Here is a 13,588-nt window from a genome sequence, read left to right as displayed (position 1 = left end):
AGAGTCCAATTTCTCAAATTACTCCTGCACTATATGTCTTTTCCAAACTTTGTTTCATCAAAAATATAGAATCAACTGCTTCTATGTACTGTGTGTACATTAATTGCAGTTTTATCAAACAACAATAACAAATATGCAGAAACTATTAACAAGGGGACCCACGTGGAATTCTATTGTAATATTATAGAAAACAATGTTTTTTTGTGGGGGTTTTCACCATGTTTTTTATGAGTTTATTTTGTGCAAATGAAAAAATGCAAGTTAAAACTGCAATAACCGCTTGTCACTCGGGGCAGTGGAATGAGCAAACAGTGGAGTGGACATCGGGCCACTAAAGGCATGTGGACGGCCTCGGCAGGAACAGTGGTGGTTAGACGGTGTCGTAAAAATGGAGATACAGACAGCCAGACCTGGAGTGATGCTCTAAACTAAATTATAGAGAGATGTGTCTGCAGTGAAAACATTCAGAAATGCAGATGGTGCTGACTAAGCTAATTAAGCTATGGTGTGTGGCGCTAAATGAGGGGTCTAATGGGGATAAATATAAGGCTGCAGTTATGTTTGTTTTTCCTCATAGCGTTCAGTATGTAATTACATTTCATATAAGCAACGCAAAGTAGCGAATTAAAGTGTTTGTGTCTATCATTTGAACCCTGGCACAGAAGTGAACTGCTCGGTGTGTCTTAAAGAGGAGCAGCTGGACCACAGCGGGACCTCTGGTACTTTGCTTGTGACAGAAATCTTTCTCAGTTGATTTATGTCATGTCTTTTTGCCTAAGCTGGGGCCAATTAAGGAATTATTTCTTCACATAGTTGACAGATCCAAGTGACATGGGAGTAAAAATAAGTTCTTATTTGCTAATTTGGAAACTTTTTCAACCACGACAAAAAATAATGGGTGGTAATTCATAGACATTTTCAATTTAAAGCAAAGGTCAGCATTGCAATTTCCTGTTCTATGTTAAATAAAATGGGAAACAATTAGGCTGAAATCACATACAAACTGAATGCCATGACTTTAACTTACATCATTTACACAATAGTGAACAAAGGTATGCTGTCCAATACAAAGCGTGAGGAGAATAAGGAGTGATTTTAAACATAAAGATCTTTATTTTTAAACATGTAAAAAGACAAAGGGTAAAAATGCCACTTCACTGCTCTGGAGGTCCTGGCAACTGTTTCTTTGCCAGGACAAGTAACTTCATGGAGTTTTATTATGATTTATTTTATTTTATTTGCAACAATGGCAAATTACTATTTACTCCAGACAGCCGATACAGCTTTCAGTTAAGTAAACTTAAAAAGCTTTACAAAGTGCAAGTTTATAGTAAAATAAAGAATCCTAAACTCCCACCAAAGAGAAGACCACAGAGTTTAACAATTGTTTCACCCAAGGACTTATTTTTTTGTTCCGTTTTTATTGTTCATGTTGTTGTTCTGTTGCTCTCTGTCAGCAAGGTGTTGAATCTACACAATCTCATCAGTGATTAATTGAATCGAGCAACAGTTGCCTTGGGAGATAAACAACTTATTTTTAAGTTTGACAATAACTGTGTTGCATCCGTTCTAATGTGAAGTTCCAACCTTGAAGGTATATGTGTATCTATGTAGTCATGCTTCATGCCATCTGATTAGCATGTGTACCAAACAACTTGAAGTTATCATGGAGAGAAAGGTGGCTTTTACTCATTTTGGGGCGGTTCCATATGTCAAGTATCGCAAAACCTTAAGTGGTCCAACATTGATTTTTCAACGTCTCACTTATCATGCTAAAGATAGTTTTGAATTTGATAATAAGCTACTTTTCTTACTTTTTACGGTCATTTGGGCATATTTTTGTTATATCCATTTCATGGACACTAACCTTACCCTCATCTCTGTTGTTGGCTTGAACAATAGACTCATTATTATTTAATAATCTTGTTTAATTTTCCAGAGAGACAGTTATCTTTTTAAAAGTCAAAAGAATAAGTTTTTTGGGAGAAACCTTTTATCATCAGGCCAATTCCTCGGCTTTGATGTGAGATAAAGCAATTGAGAATCACATTAATACCAAAACATGGTCGGGACGATTTATCTCAACCAGCTAATGAGCCTGGGAATGTTTCCAGTGTGCATAATCAAATGTGGAAGAAAATACAATGCTTGATTAGCATATAACAAATAAATACTAAAACAAATCCACCAGTGCTAGTATAAAGGAACAGGTAGACTGTGGCAGAGCTGGAAAGATTACAGAGGATTTAACTGGGCACAACAACACTAACAGTACAAGTGGGTGTCTCTCATCGATATCTATTGTCATTTTCTTAATAAAAGCAAAAGAAAACCGGTTATACATTAAGAATAGCTTGGCATTCACTTTTGTGGGTATTTGTTTATAAATGTATATTTCATACAGCCCAGTTGACCGGGTTCACAGAGAGAGCAAATGAGAAAACAAATGAGGGAACGTATTCTGTATGTGAGGTTAAGAGGTTTATTTTTTGGCTTTAATTAAGGCCATCTGAATGTCGTTACATGTTTTTACATCTCTTCAACAAACCACTGTGACCCTGTCTTTTTTCCCCCAGACCAAAACTGACCAGCAGATACAACCAGTACTCGTTTCCTGCTTTTCTCCTTCCTAAAGCTTTGTTAAATACTGTATGTACTAAAATGAATTCCATCCATGCAAGGTGTGAAAACAGTTTCTTGACAAAAAGTTGAGAAAATATCTACATGTACATCTACCGTTAGACAAGGCGTTAAGTTTATGCTAATGTCGACTAACTGCGAAAGACATTTTCAACATTTTCAGTTTCCCATTCCACTGCCCTAACATTAAAAGGTGTTTATTATGAAGCGCATGCAAGAAGCGATGAAGTATCAGCTGCAGCTTTGCACATGTTAGCTGACAGCTGCAGATGATGAGAGCATAACAGAAAACTGAATTTAAAAGGATTGGTGACGTTTGCCCAATAAGCAGATCAGATATTGATGGAAATAATCCAAACAACTTTATTTGGAGTTAAAAGTGTAGCGTGGAAGTGAAGCTCATAATCGTACTGTTAAAAGTGTATCAACAACGTTGTTTGGTATATCAAACATAGTTTTATTATTGGTCCTTATTATATTTTCCTAATAAATTTGGTTAGACTTGTTTAAAATCTGTTTGATTGTTTTTCCACTTGTACTTCTTGTCCTTTAAAGATGGGTACTGGTTTTTCAGAGAAGTGCAATTAACTTGGTAAGAGACATGCAATTACTGCAAAAGGAAAATCCAAGTTTTACAAATATTGAATAATCTTTTAAGATATGACGGTTTAATGCACTTATTGTAAGTCGCTTTGGATAAAAGCGTCAGCTAAATGACATGTAATGTAATGTAATGTAAAGATATCCGCAGATTAAGAATTAGTATGTCTTCCCTGATGAGTGTTGATTTGAGGTTTTGAAGAGTATATGTTGATTATCCTAACAAGGAAAAGCTTGAAACGCTTTGGTTCTGAAACATTTTCCATACGGATCATAATGAAAGAAAGTAAAGATTTGCCTTTGCTCATTAATCATCATCATAATTAGTGCCTCACACGTGTCACACACTCAGAGTTGTGCAGTCACAGCATAGGCTTTTATGTAGGCCGTCAAATCACAACTCAATGCCCAGTAAAGTGAGAAAACACTCCCAAGATTTAGTAATGATTAGATTAGTAGCCGCCTAAATTACAGAGAAAATGTGTCTTTCAGCCAAGCATCAAAAAGATGCTGTGAAAACATTCAGAATTGCAAATGATAATGACAGAGCTAATTAAGCTGTGGGTGTTGTGTGGCGCGAAAGGATCTGGCTAAAGGATCTAAACGTAAGGCTGCAGTTATGTTGCTGTCATCTTTGCACATTGTGCGATCATTTAAAGCAGAGAATAACAAATTAGAGGGTTTGTGTATGTCATTTGAATGAACCTGCCACAGACTTTTGCGGCATAGTTCATCTGGAGCTGGAGCACGAGCATGATGGATCCATTGTTAATTTTTCTGCTCCTCTCGTTGATTAAAAAATTGGATGTGTGATAAATCGAAGATATTACCTTTTTGATTCATATCTCCTTGTTGCTGTCCCTCCACCTTCTACATGCACAATTTGTATATGAAACAAAAGCAAGATTAATGACCCTTGACAGTGAAATATTAAATGATCCAGATGCAAATACACTGAATGTCTGTGGCCGCTTTTTTTGTAATTCAATTCAAGGGCAGAAATTAGACTTGCAAAACTTCACCCAAACGCAGGAAAATTACACCGAGATGTAGCCTTGCTGTTAGTGGCAAACAACAGGGAAATGAAACATGCACCTAAAAGATGGGACCATCAATCTAATGGGATTCTATTGCAAATTCTCTGCATCTCAGTATTGCCAGCTCTCACTGGGGTATGTATAGTCAACAGTGGAATAGCTTTCAGACACTTCAGCATGAGGACAGCAGCTCTCCAGATCCCATGAAACAAGCATTATTGCATGTAAAACTCAGATTTAAAAAAAGGAAATTCTATAGAAAGAATAACAGCTTGAAATAGAAAATTGTGGAAGCCATCAAAAGCCAAATCAGCGTCATCACACATGGTAATAGTCTCACTTAGTGATCGCTGCCACATGGTAGTGGCAAGCATTAACGCTACTCATTAAGAAGATTTGAGCCTCACTTTGATCAACATGTGCCAGCATGAGATGAATTGCACATTCTGACACATTTATTTATGACATTTCTAACAGTCATTTTTTTTTTATTCTTAACCTAACTTTGTCATTCATCATGCTGTGGCGGAGATATTTAATTTGAATTTGTTTAAGGGAACTAGCGATGTCACCACAAATAACCTGAAGCATCTTTTAGATTCAGAGAAGAAATGGAGCTCGAGAAGCCAAACTCTTCCTGTGGGTACACTCATTTGTGCTGGAAAAGAAAGAAAGTGGAGGGTTGGATGACAAATTTGGCGGAGGGAGCATGATTACCGAGACACTGGCAGCATCGGTTGTCACTTCTGTAAAGCCTCAAAATACATATTTTTTCCAGACCCTCAAAATAAGGAGAATGAGTTGCTTACACATTAGGACTGATTGTAAAACATTAAGATACCATATACCTTCTTACTACATCAGTGGATGGCTCGGTGCAGACATGTCACGTCACGCAAGATAAAAGTTGCATCGTTCCTGATTTGAGATATCTGGGGAAAAGTGTGGGGTGATAAGTGGAAAGAGCCACCACAACTTGTACAACAGAGTGTAAAACATTAGGAGGCGTCAGGGCTGCAGACCTGCACAGCCTGGATCTATCTGTGTTTTGAAAAGGTTTTTTTTCCCCTGTTAATTGTCAATACAGGTTATTTGTGGAGTGTTATGTAGTGAGTTCATATTGTAAGGCTCACATTATCACAAGTGTTCATGCATAGCAATATTCAAGTTGACAACCGCCAAATTTACACATTCTCACTCCCAGCTCCCAATACCAACGTTTGACCAGCGTCCCTAAGCTTCAAACTATGACGCCCTAGCCAGCGTCAGATTTGCTCGTTACATCGTGTCTTTTCAAATAAACTTCCGTCTAGACTGCAAGTTGAGTTTAGGCAACAAAAACACTTCGATAGGTTGAGGGAAAGAGCGTGGTTGACTTTAACTTGACTCCCTAACAAATCACGCAACTGTAACGACTGCTGGCACGTGGGAAGGCTTACATTGGAGTTGATTGAATCAGACGCTGATCAGCACTGACGTTGGTCAGTGCCCATCGGTATTTGACAAGTTGGGAGTGATGCCGGTTGGATTGAGACTTGTCCTCCCAAGAACAACAACAGCATCTGTCGTTTCAGCAAGAGCTCCAAAACAACATGAAATGTGTTTGCGTTCAAGTGACAAACCCTCTAGTAGCAGTAAGGTGATATTATTATGTTAAAGTCTTCACATGGATGAGGTTATGGAAGATGACTGGCTCAACCAAACATGATATTGTATATGGTTTGTTTCCAAACACAGTTATTTTGTAATTCTAACCACAGTTAGCCTTAACCACATGCCTATTATAAACCTTTTTTTTTTTACAATGTTTGCAATGCTAACCCTTAATTATGTTTTCACATCATCAAACACCTTTCTATGGTGCAGGAGGAAGTCGCGCAGCGCATCCCAGATATACGTTGTTTTGCGCAAGTCCTCGTTTTCTTCAATCTGTAAAACGGAAGGTGGTGAGTGCCATGTTAGCACGACCCAGAGAGCCACACTAGCCCCATGTGACATAGGTGCAGAAATCAGCCAGACAACCATTTAGCAGTATTCAAAGAGAACACCAACACCTCCTCTTCTCCATCCTGCTTTCAGTGAATGCAGCGATTGTGTTCAGCTTAAATTATGTCAACCGCCATGGCATCACTGAAAGGGGTGTCAGCGTTGCTTCACAATGCAAATTATAATGCCTGGATGCAGTGTGATTGCCATGACGATTCTTAGTAGAATGTGAAATGAAAATATGAAATGTATGGCTATTTAATGTTGACAATGTGAAGTGGTAGTTTCATTCTATTCAAAAACATGTCTGCAGTGTTTGACTTCTTTTTTAAACAAACCCATTCAAGGATTATTCAAAGTTTGGGCAGTGAGTTAGTTTCAGGAGTTGCTCCATTTTCTGTCAGCATCTGAGTCGAGCTTTGAATTCACTGCAAATGGTTTAAATGATGTCACCGCCCACAGTCTCAGGCTAATTTGACAGTGAGGAATGGAGAGAACATAAGCTTGACTGTGGTGAAGACATGTACAATTCAAAGCTTCTGCTCTACTGTATAGCAGTTTTCACACTCACAAAGTTTTATGCATTTTTCCAAACAAGGAAACTGTCAGCTGGGATTCCACTGAGCATAAGGTCAAACTACAGTATGTCAATGTAGATCTTCTCAAGAGATTCTGTTTGAATTAATATCTGAAAGCAATGTTTTCTTTGCTGTGGTTTTCTTTGCTGTTGCTTAGCATGTACATCTAGGCCCCACCACAGCACTGAGACAGCTCTGATCAAGGTGACAAATGATATCCGCCTGAACACCGACGCAGGCAAAGTCTCAGTCTTAGTTCTGCTGGACCTGAGCGCTGCCTTTGACACAGTTGACCATGGACCTTATTACAGAGGTTAGAAAACTGGGTGGGAATCTCTGGTACTGCTCTAAACTGGTTCAAGTCCTATCTCGAGGACAGGAGGTATTGTGTTGATAGACCAAATGGCTTTGACCTGTGGGGTTCCCCAGGGGTCAATCCTAGGACCCCTATTATTCAATATGTACATGCTTCCATTAGGCCAGCTAGTACGCAGCTATAACGTGTCCTACCACAACTATGCAGATGACACTCAGGTCTACGTGTCACTGACGGCAGGTGAATATGGGCCTGTAGATTTACTTTGTCACTGCATCGAACAGATCAGTGTGTGGATGCAAAACAATTTTCTCCAGCTAAACTTAGACAAAACTGAAATCATTGTCTGTGGCCCACAGAAACAAAGAGAAAGTGTTATCAGTCACCTTGAGACTCTCTCTCTAAAACCTAAAAATCAGGTTAGAAATCTCGGGGTAATATTGGACTCAGAAATTAACTTTAACAGCCACATTAAATCAATAACATAAACAGCTTTTTACCATCTAAAAAACATTGCCAAAATCAAAGGAATAGTGTCCAAACCAGACTTGGAGAGACTAATCCATGCGTTTGTTTCCAGCACGGCCTGCTCACTGGGCTCTCTAAACGAGCTGTAAGACAGCTGCAGTACATCCAGAACGCTGCTGCTCGAGTCCTGACAAGAACCAGGAAATACGACCATATTAGTCTACTGCTCAGGTCTTTGCACTGGCTTCCTGTTGCTCAGAAAATAGACTTTTAAACAGCTCTGCTTGTGTACAAATCTCTTCATGGTCTAGCACCAAAGTACATGTGTGACATGTTAGAGCCATATGAACCATCTCGGGCTCTGAGAAGCTCAGGGAGTGGTCTCCTGCTGGTGCCCAGAGTCAGGACTAAACACGGGGAGGCTGCATTTCAGTTTTATGTTGCTAAAATCTGGAACAGTCTTCCAGAATATGTGAGACAGGCCTCAACTCTGTCAATGTTTAAATCCAGGCTGAAAACGGTTCTATTTGACAACTGTAAGTATTTTATATGCACTCTTCGCTTTTAATATAATTAATATATTATTATTTTAATGTTTTTATGGAATGATTTTATTTGCCTTTTTGTAATTTTATGTAGCTGTAAATCACTTTGAATTGCCTTGTCTACGAATTGTGCATTATAAATAAACTTGCCTTTCCTTGCCTTGCCTTACAATAACCTCTGGCATCAGAGGATCAGAGGATCGACAGTTCGATCCCAGGCTCTGGCCCATGTCGATGTGTCCTAGGGCAAGACACCAAATTGCTCCCGTAGCTGTGCTTACGGTGTATGAATGTGTGTTTGAATGTTACTCCTGATTGGCAGGCCACTGCCATCAGTGTATGAATGGTTGTGAATGGGTGAATGATGATAAGTATTCGCTTTGAGTGGTCGGAAGACTAGAAAAGCGCTATACAAGTAGTTCCATTACTTTTTTAATTGTTGTTGCATGTCATTCAAAAGTTTGGAATCTTTTATCATTTGGTCTCATTTGCAAATGAAGACGCTTAATCCTCCTCCTCCAATTGAATCTACATCAATAACCCTTGCAATCGCGTTCACTGTCTAGAATTTAAAACACATTATATATTGTATATATTTGTTATTTTCTTTATTATTGAATTTTCTTAATGTAATATGTCATCCTCTGCTATCTATCTATCTATCTATCTATCTATCTATCTATCTATCTATCTATCTATCTATCTATCTATCTATCTATCTATCTATCTATCTATCTATATATTTATATATCTATCTATATATCTAACTATCTATCTATCTATCTATCTATCTATCTATCGATCTATCTATCTTAATATTCTCCCTGAATGAGTAACGAGTCCAGAGGTCTAATTGTTTTCACTGCACTTTAAAAAAAGGGTCAACATCTTGAAAGAAGAAATAACAAGAAAGAAAATCTGAATTATTTACACTGACTAAAATCAAAAAAACAATTAAAACAAAATTGAAAAGTATGAACTCATCCTAGAGGTACCACTTTTCAATTGACTCCAACTAAAAGAAATTTCATTTCTAAACCTCAGCACTAGATTGAATGAAAAATAATATAATATTCAACCTCACTGCTTCCCTATAAACACAACATTTTCCCTATAAACAAAACGTAATATGAGAAGGAAAACATGGAAAAACAACTGAGACAATACACATTGTTGCATTTTCCTTTTGCAACTCCCAGATTAATTGTGCTAATTGATGTTATGCATCAGGAGGAGCTATGACCAGTCACACAGGATCGCATCAACAATTCAGTTAATTATCTATAAACTTAGATCACAAAGAGGAGATACCTTTATGAACGTGGCAGTATAAAAGCTTGTGCATTTGAGTGACATTGTTTCCTGCTAATAAATAAATAAATCATATACATTCATAGTCTGAGTCTAAGTCTGTTGATTTACATTTACTTTTGTTTGTGTTTTGTTACCAACCTATTATTGAGAATGTCCTTCTTATATCCCTAGAAATCTGCAATACTGTAACAAGTTATACTGCAAGTAACCCTTTAGGCAAAATAGGTCAACATAACTCTGTGATGCTTTATTTTTAAGCCAGCATTCAAAAACACATTATAAGGACATTATACGGTAATGTTTAAGCAGATATACAGAAAAGACATCTTAAGTGTTTATTAATATCATTATTACAAAGTCCTCCTTTGAAAAATATTTTTCTAAGGAGGACTTTGTAATAATGACACATTTTAAATCATATAAATACATCTTCATATGGATATAAATATTAAGTATTTATTACTGATTTTATGTCAAATTTAATTTATATATATTTGTTCTTCACTCTCGATGAAAACAAACCACTGATGAAGGTCACACAATGTCTGAAAACTCTAGAAGAGCACCTTGAGTTGTTTATTCATTTTTTTTTTTGTGTGTGTGTGTCTAACTTCTATTTCCCAGGTCAAGAATGAACCATTAAGGTCAACATATCTTCATGAGTTTTGAACATATCATAAACAGAGTTTGCCCTCGATGGACTGGCGGCCTGTCCAGGGTGTCCCCTGCCTTCGCCCTATGTCAGCTGGGATAGGCTCCAGCGCCCCCGCGACCCTAATGAGGATAAGCAGTATTGAAAATGGATGGATGGATAAACAGAGTTGAACCTAATTTGTACAATACAATTATATATGCTTTATAGGGGAAGTTGTTGACAGATATAATAACAAACATTTAAAAATGAGCATATATCTGCTTACAACCACATTATTGCATGAATAAATTATGTATTACGTCTATATGTACGCCTTATAAATGCTAAATAGGGGGTGTCAAGTACTACACAGAGTTAAATGTAATGAATGCAGGCACTGAAATCCTTCTTACAGGGTGGATGGATCACCTGAAACTATACAATCCCCGCCATCTGAGTCAGATACTTCCGTTCATTTGTCAATATCACTGGCCATTTTTGCTTTCAAGGGCGCATAAACGAAAGGTTGAGTGCAGACATTGAACCTAATTATGCGGATGGTTGCGGGACTCTAAAAGCCATGGGTCATTAGCTCTCATAAAGGTCTACATGTCGTCCCCTGAGTGACGTTCTGCTGAGGACAGGGAGATGCATCTGATGCATTTTTATTATAGACTCCACAATGACTGCGGAGGGAGTTTGGTCGATAAAACAAAGGCTTGGGGAGTGTCAGGAGCGTATTGTTTTTTCAACTGTCGGGCCTTCTATCACACGTTTGTATTGAATCTGTGCTCTGGATGTAGACCTGTATCATATATCTGCAGAGTAAGCCGCTATTTATGCTGCAGCAATGCACAGAAGAAATTCAATGCATTCTTTCTGCCATAAAAGTGATTTAAAAACTAGACGAAATGCATTTGTCTGTCTTTCTTATCGCAAATGTGTTTACTTTAGCTGAGGATTTTTCCTGAGAGCTATATTTAGACATGCAAGACACCTGGACAAGAACAGAGAAAAATGCTGAATTTATTGCGAGTGAATGCTACAGCACTTGTGTACTTCCTTTAATCTTAAATTATTTTTGCTGCATGTATTCAACTGGCTGATACATATTCCCCCCCCCCCCCCCCCCCCCCCCCCCCCCCCCCCCCCCCGGGACATGTATCTATCTCCCACACACAATAAAGCCTGATTTATTTTCAGTCTTCTCTGTGCGTTCAATAATGTAATTTCATCTGATTCAGGCAGAATCCTGGCATCCAGGTAGCAAACACTCCTTTTTGTCTGCTCTTGGATTTGGAACCATCTTTTTCCCTCGGACCTAAAACAAAGCATGTGCTGGATGTGAGCCACGACTCAGACGAGATGCTCAGAAAATGATCTTCAGCATGCATCAACCGTGAACTGATTTAGGTGGGGAGAGGGAATGTAGCTTCCCTGCAAAACAAACAAATGACGGTGTCTGGATAGTTGCTCTCTGCATAGCACTAGGATAACAGCGCATGATGAAAGAAGCATAGTTATTAAATGTGTCTGTTTATATATGTAACACTTATTTCAAATATAATAAATAGCAGCCCGCCATTCTTGCATGGAGTTGTGCAACCACTGCAACATATTCCAAAGGTAAATAATATATTGCCTAAAGGTCACACATACAGATTTCAATGAGATTTCATTATTACAACCAGACCACCACAGAAATGCAACAGTATATGACCTTTCAAGGCAAAGAAAGCTTGTGAGGGTGCATTGATGGTAAAAATTGATTATTGTCCTTCCATCTCCATGTGATATCACATCTCCTATATATAGAAAAACCACAATATGTTGTAATCTCACTTGACTGCATGGTGTTATTATGTTATCTTTCACCCCTGCACAGTGCCTGCATTGATGCCTTGAATCCAGGTGACATATTGCATTGTAAGGACATTAAGATGGCTTCACAGGTTAGCAAGGATATAGACCCATCCCATGCATAATTGTCACGTCAAAAATAAATCCTTATTCACATTAAATAGGATGGGATTCAACTCAACTGTGCAAGCCGAGCTGTAAACTCTGGTTTGTTTCTGCCTCCGTCATGGTCTGTGGCATAGATGCACAGAGTGCGTCCTACCTGTGGGTTATGTTCAAATGAAAATAGACACAGACAGTAGACAAGCAGGGTAGTGTTCAGACATTAAACAATGTTGTTTAATTAAAATGAAAACATACTCTTACTTTTACATTGTTAAAGTAAAGAAGGCTAATTCAGACTAATAAAGTTCTGTTAGCGGTTTGGCCTTGGTGCTGGATTGTTAACCACTGCCGAGCATGGCGAATGCCTGGGATCTATTTTTCTTTTCTCCTAACTGGATTGGGTCAATAAAACCATGGACACATAAGAGACAAGAGAAAGGCTGTTCCACTTAGATACAGAGTTGTAGTTTCTAGCAAATATACTCTGCTACATTTCTTCTTGTTATAACTGTGCGAGTAGAAGACAGTGGCACATTTCCCAATAGCAATCCCTTTGTTCATCTGCATAACTTCGATTTTGATAATTACATTACTCAAATGGAACTCCAGGCACCTACCCAGAAGCTGCCACTGCTTTGCGTTCTCACTTATGCTGCATTCAGACTTGGGCGAGTCATTTTTCACACACAAAAAGCCAGCTAGTAAAATATTCATTCTTCCTTTTTGCATAAATTACATCTCATTATCAGCTGTGCATACAGTCGCATACTTTTACAGATATTATTAATGTTATAGCACTTTCATCTGTTTCTGTGTAATTGGCTTCAACCTCTGCACAGTTTGTCTTCTTTCCTGGGTGAGATAGCTCTAATTTGATGCTGTTTCTTTGTGTAAAGAAAAACTGTGATTCGAGAAATAAACCCTTATGTGGTGTTTAGGTCAAAATTAACATAATGAAATACTTAAAGTTGGTTCTTTATTTTGAACATCTATGCCTTATTTTGTGAAGAGCGTGTGACATATTTTCCCTGAGCACATACATTCCCGACAAATGTATGTCCTTTCTACAGTTTCAGTTAAAATATTCACATTATACAGACCGAGATAAGACCTTCCCATAATCCTAAGGGTACCCCACTGATTATGCATTGCACTCCTAAAACATTATTTTACTCCAATGGACAATTTAAATATAAAGAAATTTAAAAGCTGAAAAAATATATATTTATTTTTTATTCAATAGATTCATGCCATTCATGTCTAGGGTCAGCTTTACCCAACCAACTTTATTAATGGGTTCAAAAAGAAAATGTGTTGCTCAAGCTTACAGCAATGAATTATTAGAACCTTCTGACGTTATCAAACTGAACGACAATTCAAGCGTCAATTTCTCTGGTCAGACCTTCTGGGTTCTCCGGAGTGAAACAAAGTCCTATAAAAGTGAAAGCACCTGCTTTGAGATTGTTTCATTTGATCAAGGATGAAAGGGGCAGAAAAAAATATTG

Source organism: Cyclopterus lumpus, chromosome 5, assembly GCF_009769545.1.
Source record: "Cyclopterus lumpus isolate fCycLum1 chromosome 5, fCycLum1.pri, whole genome shotgun sequence".
In the NCBI taxonomy this organism is placed as follows: domain Eukaryota; kingdom Metazoa; phylum Chordata; class Actinopteri; order Perciformes; family Cyclopteridae; genus Cyclopterus; species Cyclopterus lumpus.
Note: the sequence above shows the minus strand (reverse complement) of the source record.